Raw genomic sequence first — 10,761 nt, 5'->3', positions numbered from 1 at the left:
AGTCTGTTACATGGTCTCCGGTCCTTTTTCTTGCGGGGACAAAGGTCTTCAATCCAACTGAGGCTGCAACTCTTTTGAATATCTTCATACATTCCAAGTAACCATTCAACTGCATTCATCATTATTTCACAGCAACACATAGGCTCCTAGTAGTAGCAAGAGAAACTGAGATCAAAATGTATAAGAAAATTGGGGAAAAAATATAAAAGTAAAGCTTTTGCAAGACACAAGCAACAACATTATTTTCATCCCACATGAAACCGGCAAGCAGATTCCTATCTTATGAAATTTCCATGTCTCAAATCTATGATCCATGTTTTTTCTTGGGATTACTATTGTAACGCCCTGGACACACCCGCCGGTGGTCGTTACTCCTGGCGGGATCTAGACTGACCCCACATATCAATGCTAATCTTTTCTGCACACTTTGTCCTCACTCGTGCGCATCCGGGAGCAACTTCCCGGTCGGTCACCCACATACACCCCTACTTAGAGGAACTGACGTCCTCGTCGGGCCACAAGAACGTTCCCTCTTGGCACATACGTCTGTGCTTCCAGTCCGGTACATGTGCCATGCCGTGTGCCACGACGGGTCACAAACGTCATGAACAAAATGACCACGCACCTGTCCGCAAACATCCGTGTAACCGCGAGGGTCGGCTCTGATACCAACTTGTAACGCCCCGGACACACCCACCGGTGGTCGTTACTCTTGGCGGTATCTAGACTGGCCTCACATATCAATACTAGTCTTTTCTGCGCACTTTGTCCTAACTCGTGCGCACCCGGGAGCAACTTTCCGGTCGGTCACCCATCCTGAAACTACTTCAAGCTGAGCACGCTTAACTTTGAAATTCTGTCTGAATGGGCTCCCGGAAAAGAAGGAATTTCTTATTGATATGAGTAGTCTATCATCCCTAATAAGCCAGGCTATCACAACTATCCTTTGCACACACACCCATCCATCCTCCAAAATTTATTTGTCGTCGAGGATCCTTCTTTTAGTTATGGGTGTGGTGATGTGTGAGTTGAGGCCATCCTCTAATGGCGCTCCTTGCGCATCCCTCTGGGTGCGTCATTGGGCATGTAGACATGCAAACCCGGATTAACCATAGGCTTGTATTTTTTTTCTGCAGGGCGAATGAGGAGGCTAGGACATCTAGGTCACAAACCCACTCGATTCACTACATGGTTTAACTATCAATCTATCAAATGGCCCCGCTTGCAGCAATCACGTCATCTATTTCTGATCAGGCGTAAAAAAATTCTAGAAGGGTTAGGCGTGCATCACTGCGCCGTCGAGTTGTTGAGATTTCACAAAGATAAAATTGGTTTGACATGTGGGGAAGATGATGAAGTGTGTTTTCTTTTTTATATAATGCAGTGTTTTAGAGGGTTTTCTTGCCGGTGTGATTGTGTTATCTTCTACCCAACAAATATTTATGTGAGACGCATGTACTACATTGGTGCTACAATGTCACATGTTTTTTTTTTGCGGAGAGCTATAGTGTCACATGTTGACACTTATTTTTTAGACGGTGAGAGGGTGCGCATGTCTGATGTGTTTTTACAGCTTGGTTGTTGCTGATTAATTTGAGAAATCATTGACCCAATCAAAATAGTGAATCAATTTCAAAATTGAATACATCAACTGAATGAGAGAGCTCATTGAGAAATAGTTGACCCGGTCAACATCGTGAACCAAATTCAAAGTGGAACATCTCACTTGAATGGGATGGCTAATAAATTAGGAAGCATAGTGAATTAGATGGTTCAGGGAAAAATAGGTGTATGAGGACCGGTGTTTTTTAATTGAGAAGGTGCACGGGTGCTGATGTGTTTTTATAGCCTGGTTGTTGTCGATTAATTTGAGAAATTGTTGACCTAGTCAAAATTGTGGATAAAATAGAAAACGATTACCCTAACTGAATGAGATAGATCCTCGAGAAATCATTGACCCGGTCAAAATCATGAACCAAATTCAAAATTCAACATCTCACTTGAATGGGAAGGCTAAAGAATTAGGGAATGTAGTGAATTAGATGATTCATGGAAAAAATGGTGTATGAGGACTGGTATTTTTTAAGTGGTGAGAGGCTGCACAGTGCTGATGTGTTTTTATAGCCTGGTTGCCGTCGATTAACTTGAGAAATCATTGACCTAGTCAAAATTGTGAATCAAATAGAAAATGATTATCCTAACTGAATGAGGGAGATCTTTTAGAAATCGTTGGCCCGGTCAAAATCGTGAACCAAATTCAAATGTAACATCTCAATTGAATGAGAGGGTTCTAAAATTAGGGAGCTATTATAGATGACTAGTAAGTCCTTAGTAAACACATTGTTTTGCTATTTCACAATTGTCTAACAAAAAAAATATTTAAGTCACCGGCTCATAGCTAGGTCCGTCTGATCTAAACACGAGATTATCCATGATGTTGTGATATTTACCATGAGGAATTTACATTATTCTTTTTATATAAGCGGGCAAAATTTTGAAAATTGACTATGTCTCCGAAAGTGTTGTTCTGATCCTGAGCTCATGTGAACTCGTGTGAACATTAAAATAAAAAAAAATATTGTTTTTCCTTTCAAAATCCAATTTTTTTTCATGTTGAACATGGCAAATATTTTCATTGCTTGCAAAGTTTTATCATGAAATGACATTCGTGTAAGGCATGGCAAAAAAAAAATCAATACTCCAAAATGCTTTTGAAAATAACATTTTTGAGCATCGATTGTTCTTTTGCCATGTTTTCCACGATGTTATCTGGCGATGAAGCTTTGCAAGCGATGAGAACATGTGTTAATATTTGGCCCTTTTTTGAAAAAATTCACTTTTTTACAGTTCACGAGCTCACATGAGCTCGGGATCAGAACAGCCGTGTCCCTACATGCTCTATATACCTTATCATGTCTATTAAGGAACAGAGAGGCAGTATTAGTTCACTGTCAAACAAGTATACGTCGTATTTCTGGTGGGCCCTGAGAGGCGCCTAAACATGTCGACAGCACGTATCTAGTCTTGGAGACAGGCGTGCAAAGTTGGACATGCATGGGGCATTGAGAAGTCAAGTTTGTTTGCTCGAGGCAGAGGCCTGCATGGGAAGCGAAGCGAAGCCGCCGCATTCTGCCAAACGGTTTCAGTTTCTTTCCTGGTTTGCAACGATCAATCGATCTGCAGTTCTGCACGGAGGGCTCTAAAATAAGCTCATCTACACGAACCATGCTAAAGGACTCCAGACCGTGGAGAAAAACGCAAAGATTTTGTCTTGAAAAGACGGTGCGGAGTTGGGACGCCTCCAGCAGACATTTGCTCCCAGCCCAGCCATGATGAAAAAGGAAAAACGTGATCGTTAGAAAACCACTGGTTATCTTATTAACAGTACGTATGTACCTAACTTGCCTTTCCCTGTTTCACAGAACGAACTTAGGTTTCACACTGCATGCAATATTTTGGACAAACTTGGAGACCGAAGTCCTAATCCGATAAGAATAATTGGCCCTGGAAATGAACAGGAGGACCTTATGGAAAGGGGGAGACAAGCGGGGTGTCTTGCTGGTGTTTATTATTGGGATCGGGAGTTGAAACTTTTGAAGCCAGGTTCAGACTTGCAGCTCGGTGGAATTTTAGCACCGACAAATAAACTTGAAAAATCAAAAGCTTCATTTACATTCCTTTTTTGACGATGCTACTGCACGGTCTTATCCTCCAAGCAAGCAAGCAGCTGCCTCTGACAAAGGCATGCACCACGTTTCGTCGCACAGTGTGGTGTGGTCTGCCACGCACGCCACCGGTCAAAGGTCAAAAGGCCTTCTATTCGAGCGGCCTCTTCATGAAAATTTGAACGGAGACTCTGTAGATGCTATTCATATTAGAGCATGGACACATGATTTTCTAGAGCCTACTCAATCACCAAACTGGAAAACTGACCCGGCCTAAAGAAACAGAGTAAATAGTGTAAAACTATGGGTGGTGGTAAGTTCGGTCTGGTTGGTGGGTGAGGAAGTCCTAAATTAGGAGGTGTCCGAATGACCAGACTATACCTTCAGCCGGTCTCCTGGACTATGAAGATACAAGATTGAAGACTTCGTCTCGTGTCCGGGAGGGACTTTCCTTGGCGTGGAAGGCAAGCTTGGTGATATGAATATGCAGATCTCCTACCATTGTAACCGACTCTATATAACCCTAACCCTATCCGGTATATATATAAACCGGAGGGTTTTTAGTCCGTAGGATGACATACACAACAACAATCATATCATCGGCTAGCTTCTAGGGTTTAGCCTCTATGATCTCGTGGTAGATCTACTCTTGTACTACCCATATCATCAATATTAATCAAGCAGGACGTAGGGTTTTACCTCCATCGAGAGGGCCCGAACCTGGGTAAAACTTCGTGTCCCTTGCCTCCTGTTACCATCCGGCCTAGACGCACAGTTCGGGACCCCCTATCCGAGATCCGCCGGTTTTGACACCGACATTGGTGCTTTCATTCAGAGTTCCTCTGTGTCGTCGCCGTCAGGCTTGATGGCTCCTACGATCATCAATGGCGATGCAGTCCAGGGTGACACCTTCCTCCCCAGACAGATCTTCGTCTTCGGCGGCTTCGCACTGCGGGCCAATTCACTTGGCCATCTGGAGCAGATCGAAAGCTATGCCCCTGGCCGTCAGGTCAGATTTGGAAGCTTAAACTACATGGCTGACATCCACGGGGACTTGATCTTCGACGGATTCGAGCCATTGTCGAGCGCGCCGCACTGTCACGACGAGCATGATCTAGCTCTGCCGCCGAACAGTGCCCTGGAGGCCGCACCCGCATCGGCTTCGACCCTTAATTCGGAGCCAACTGCGCCGATCGAGGATGGGTGGTTGGACGCAGCCTCGGGGTCTGCGATCCCAACGGCGATCGGGCCGAACACAGCCCCGCACGCTGTGAGACTCGTGACTCCAAGGAGCCGGACTCCTCTCCGGACTCCGAACCCTCCGCGCCCCTGCCGATCGAATCCGATTGGGCGCCGATCATAGAGTTTACTGCCGCGGACATCTTTCAGCACTCGCCTTTCGGCGATATTCTGAAGACACTGAAGTCCCTCTCTTTATCAGGAGAGCCCTGACCGGACTATGGTCAGCAAGGTTGGGATTCGGACGATGAAGAAATTCAAAGCCCACCCACCACCCACTTTGTAGCCACTGTCGACGACTTAACCGACATGCTCGACTTCGACTCCAAAGACATCAACGGTATGGACGCCGATGAAGGAGACGATGAAGAACCAGCGCCTATCAGGCCCTGGAAAGCCACCTCGTCATATGACATATACATGGTGGATATCCCAAAAGAAGGAGATGGCGATGGAACAGCGGAGGATGACCCCTCCAAGAAACAACCTAAGCGCCGGCGTCAGCGGCGCCGCTCAAAATCCCGCCAAAACAAATACGGTGATTCCAGCATGGGAGATAATAATATTCCGGAAAGTGCCGAAGAAAACCCCCTCCAGCAAGAATTAGCACAAGAGGATGGAGAAACCAGCCCTCATGAGAGAGCGGCAGATAGAGAGGTCGAGGACGATAATTATATGCCTCCCTCCGAAGACGAGGCAAGCCTCGACGACGACGAATTCGTCGTGCCAGAGGATCCCGTCGAGCAAGAGCGTTTTCAACGCAGGCTTATGGCCACGGCAAGAAGCCTCAAGAAAAAACAGCAACAATTCAGAGCTGATCAAGATTTGCTAGTCGACAGATGGACTGAAGTCCTTGCGGACGAAGAGCATAAACTCGAACGCCCCTCCAAGAGCTACCCGAAGTGCAGGTTGCTACCCCGATTAGAGGAGGAAGCACTTGATGCGGCCGACCGGCCACCTCGTGGCCGTGACAGAGAGGCCTCTCGGCCCTGCACTCAAGCCGCACCCCGTACCAAGGCACGGGAATATGCCTCGGACTTACGAGATATGTTGGAGGACAAGGCAAGGCAAACAAGATCGATCTATGGATCGCGCGGGCACCCCACGGCTCGAGACGGTAACCGTCACGCCGGTCGCAAATTTGGCAGGGCCGAACACAGTAGACAAAGCTCATTGGAGCTACGTCGTGATATAGCCCAGTACAGAGGGGCTGCACACCCACTATGCTTCACAGACGAAATAATGGATCATCAAATCCCCGAGGATTTCAAACCCGTAAATATCGAATCATATGATGGCACAACAGATCCTGCGGTATGGATCGAGGATTATCTCCTTCATATCCACATGGCCCGCGGCGATGATTTCCACGCCATCAAATACCTCCCACTCAAGCTTAAAGGACCAGCTCGGCATTGGCTTAACAACTTGCCAACAGGATCAATCAGTTGTTGGGAGGACCTAGAAGCCGCATTCCTCGACAATTTTTAGGGCACTTATGTGTGACCCCCAGACGCCGATGACCTAAGTCACGTAATTCAGCAGCCAGAGGAATCGACCAGGCAATTCTGGACACGGTTCCTAACAAAGAAAAATCAAATAGTCGACTGTCCGGACGCTGAGGCCCTAGCAGCCTTCAAGCACAATATCCGTGACGAGTGGCTTGCCCGGCACCTTGGACAGAAAAAGCCGAAGTCTATGGCAGCACTCACGACATTCATGACCCGCTTTTGCCCGGGAGAAGACAGCTGGCTTGCTCGTAGCAACAATATGACCAAGAATCCTGATAATTCAGATACCAGGGACAGTAGTGACAGGTCGCATCGCAACAAGCAGAAGCGCCGCATTAACGGCGACAATGCTGAGGATACGGCAGTTAATGCCGGATTCAGAGGCTCTAAATCCGGTCAGTGGAAAAAGCCATTCAAAAGGAATCCTAGGGGCCCGTCCAGTTTGGACCGAATACTCGACCGCTTGTGGCAGATACATGGCACCTCCGAAAAGCCGGCCAATCACACCAACAGGGATTGTTGGGTGTTCAAGCAGGCAGGCAAGTTAAACGCCGAAAATGAAGACAAGGGGCTGCATAGCGATGACGACGAGGAGCCCCGACCGCCGAACAACAATGGACAGAAGGGTTTTCCCCCACAAGTGCGGACGGTGAACATGATATACGCAACCCACATCTCCAAGAGGGAGCGGAAGCGCGCGTTAAGGGACGTATACGCGATAGAGCCAGTCGCCCCAAAGTTCAACCCATGGTCCTCCTGCCCGATCACCTTTGATCGAAGGGACCACCCCACTAGCACCCGTCATGGCGGATTCGCCGCATTGGTTCTAGACCCAATTATTGACGGATTTCATCTAACTAGAGTCCTTATGGACGGCGGCAGTAGCCTGAACCTGCTTTACCAGGATACAGTGCGGAAAATGGGCATAGATCCCTCGAGGATTAAGCCCACCAAAACGACCTTTAAAGGCGTAATATCAGGTGTAGAGGCCAACTGTACAGGCTCAGTCACACTTGAAGTGGTCTTTGGATCTCCGGATAATTTCTGAAGCGAGGAGTTAATCTTCGACATAGTCCCATTCCGCAGTGGCTATCACGCACTGCTCGGGCGAACCGCATTCACAAAGTTCAATGCGGTACCGCACTATGCATACCTTAAGCTCAAGATGCCAGGCCCTCGAGGAGTAATTACGGTCAATGAAAACACCGAACGCTCCCTCCGAACGGAGGAGCACATGGCGGCCCTTGCAGCGGAGGTACAAAGCAGCCTCTCCAGGCAGTTCTCCAGTCCGGCCATTAAACGATCGGACAACGTCAAGAGCGCCCGGAGTAACCTACAACAAGACCGCCTGGCACGACCCGAGCAGGCGTAGCAATGCGTCCCCAACCCCAGCCCTCGCAAAAATACGATACCAGTACTTCGCGTACATAACTACGCTCTAGAAATACCATGGGTACAGGGGGAGGGGTACCATCACAGCACGCCCGAAACACGGCTTAAACCGCACCAGGGGCTGCCGATTTTTTAATTTTCTCTTATTTTTAGGTCTCCACTCTTCGGAAGGCCTGTTCGGCAGTTCAATTGCCGCACAAACGATGCAAGAAACAGGGAAGCAGACAAGCCACGCCGCATTATGGAACTCCCAGGTGGTCTCTATCACGAGCAGTATACCTGCTTCGCATACTATTCCGCAGCTTGCCCCTGGACCGGACATGTTACATAGTCCAACCTTTTGCTTATCGCATTATTTGTATCGTTCTGCTTTGATCGCAGCCCTCTTTAATAAACAGTGCATAGCTTTTGTCTATTTTTGCATTACCTTTTTATTATTATATATATATTCCTTAACGACATATTGCACCCATACACTTTGGTACGGCCTAAATACGCCAGGGGCTTTAGTACCCCTCAATATGGTGTGAGAAGTTCGAACACTTTAACAAGTGCGGCACCCCGAACTTATAGCATTATATGCATCGGCTCTGAATCATGTCTTGGATCAATAGTTGGGTTTGCCTGGCTCCTATGTTTTGGTGCCTTACGTTCCGCTATATCGGCTAAGGTAGCATTAGGAGAACCACTGCGATTGTGCCCCAGTTAAGCTGGGTCGAGCACCTCAGTGGAGAAAGCTAAAACTGACCGTCATGATGAAGCGAGAGCTGGTCGCTGTTCGAGAGGTTTTTTCGAGTCCCTAACGACTTATGCCGCTTAGAGCGAGGAGCCGGCTCTGTCCGGCCAAGGCGTGGATAGCGCCCCGAACTCGGTCTTCCGAATACCAGGGGCTTCGCCGAAATTTAAAATTATAGAATTCTATGGCTAAGTGAGAGTGTTCACGCATTATAGTCCGATTGCCTTGTTCTTTGGGCTGAGCGCCTCCCTCGAAGGACCCAAACATGGGAAAAAGAGCGCTCAGGTTTATCCCCGAACACCCCAGCACTAGCAGCACGGGGGCAGAAGCCGACGACTTGCCATCTCTTAGAATTGATAAACAACTGCACAGAAGGTAATATTTTAAATTCCAACAGCATTGCTTAGCGCATATGAACAAGTTTTCAGCGCACAGGACAAAACGAGCAAGTTTCACTAAAAAATTACATCCCTAGAACATTCATCCGCCACAAGGCAGGCACACTTCAGAACATCCTTATAATAATTCTCAGGCTTGCGATGCTCTTTCTCCGGCGGTGGCCCGTCCTTCACAAGCTTCTCAGCATCCAGCTTGCCCAGTGCACCTTAGCACGGGCAAGGGCCCTACGGCACCTTCAATGCAGACGGAGCGCTTGATGACTTCGAGCCTTGGACAGGCCTCCACCAGCCGCCGCACCAGCCCGAAATAGCTCCCAGGCAGAGCCCCTCCAGGCCACAGCCGAACTATGAGGCCCTTCATGGCCTGTCCGGCCACCTTATGGAGCTCGTCCAGTTGCTTCAGCTGGTCGCTCAGGGGCACGTGGTGTCCGACCTCAGCATACTGAGACCAGAACACCTTCTCTGTTGAGCTGCCCTCCTCGGCTCGATAGAATGCGGCGGCATCGGACACACTCTGGGGAAGATCTGCGAACGCTCCTGGAGAGCTCCGGATTCGGGTAAGTAACAAGTAACTCACGTTTATGTGTTTGCTTTGCATAAAGAATGCCTTACCCGCCGCTATCTTCTTCACCTCATCCAACTCCTGGAGGGTCTTCTGGGATTCGGCCTTGGCAGACTTGGCATTTTCAATAGCCACCGCGAGCTCGGACGCTCGCGTCTTTGAGTCAAGCTCCAAACTCTCATATTTTTCCATGAGAGCCTGGAGCTCTTGCCGTACCTTGCCAACCTCGGCCTCATACTTCTCCCGCTCGGTGCGCTCCATGGCCGCCCTCTTCTCGGCCTCGACCAGCGCTTGCTTAAGGGTCACCACCTCAGACGTGGCCCCTACAATAGCCATGATAATCCTGTCATTTTTTGCAATTGCACCTTTTTATATTATTTAAAACAAGGTATTTCTTACCTTCATTGTCCTCGAGCTGCTTCTTGGCACGCCCGAGCTCTTGCTCGGACCGCTCGAGGTTCTGCTTTAGCGTGTCCACTTCCACAGTCAGTGCAGCGGACGCAAGCAGAGAAGCCTGCATACGCATATTGACTCCTTTTTGTTAGACTCCTGCGAATTTTATTTGATCCTCTATTCGGCTTTTCTTCCCGAACGTCAAACAGAGCATCAGGAGCTACTATCTATGCGGTAATATTATTTACACATTCTTTACTTACCTCAAAGCATGTTAAAAGGCTAGTACAAGCTTCAGTCAGTCCGCTCTTGGCGGACTGAACCTTCTGGACCACCGCACTCATAATGGTGCGGTGCTCATCATCGATGGAGGCGCCTTAGAGCGCCTCCAACAGATTGTCCGGCGCCTCCGGTTGGACGGGGGTCACCGGCACGGTGGGCTTCCTCCTCTTGAAAGGAGGTCCCTCGCCGGACTCTGGAACCTTTGAAGGTTCCGGAGCGGTGTCCGCCCTAGAGCCGGACTTGGAGCCCTAGGGGTTTCATCCCCTTTACTCCTGGAGTCCGGGAGGTCGCCTTGCAGCGCCTCCAGGACCACCTCCTCCCGGCTTGGAATCTGTTGGGACAACACTTCGGTGTCATCCGTAGGGCGGGGGGAGGAAGCCATTGGAAGCGAGTTCACATCCGACGAGTCCAGTGAGCCGCTCGACGACGCGTCGAGCCGGTCTTTGGGTGGGCTGCATAAACATATTCGACATAAGGGAAATCTGTGCAATAAACGAATACTATGAATTACTCTGGTATCCGAATACTTACAATTTTGCCAGGGGCTTGGCCCTGGGCGGCCACTCCTCTCCGCCGTCGTCGG

The sequence above is a fragment of the Triticum urartu genome, chromosome 1A (assembly GCF_056163025.1).
Source record: "Triticum urartu cultivar PI428250 chromosome 1A, HENAU_Tu73, whole genome shotgun sequence".
Taxonomy (NCBI): Eukaryota; Viridiplantae; Streptophyta; class Magnoliopsida; order Poales; family Poaceae; genus Triticum; species Triticum urartu.
This window is presented reverse-complemented; position numbering follows the sequence as displayed.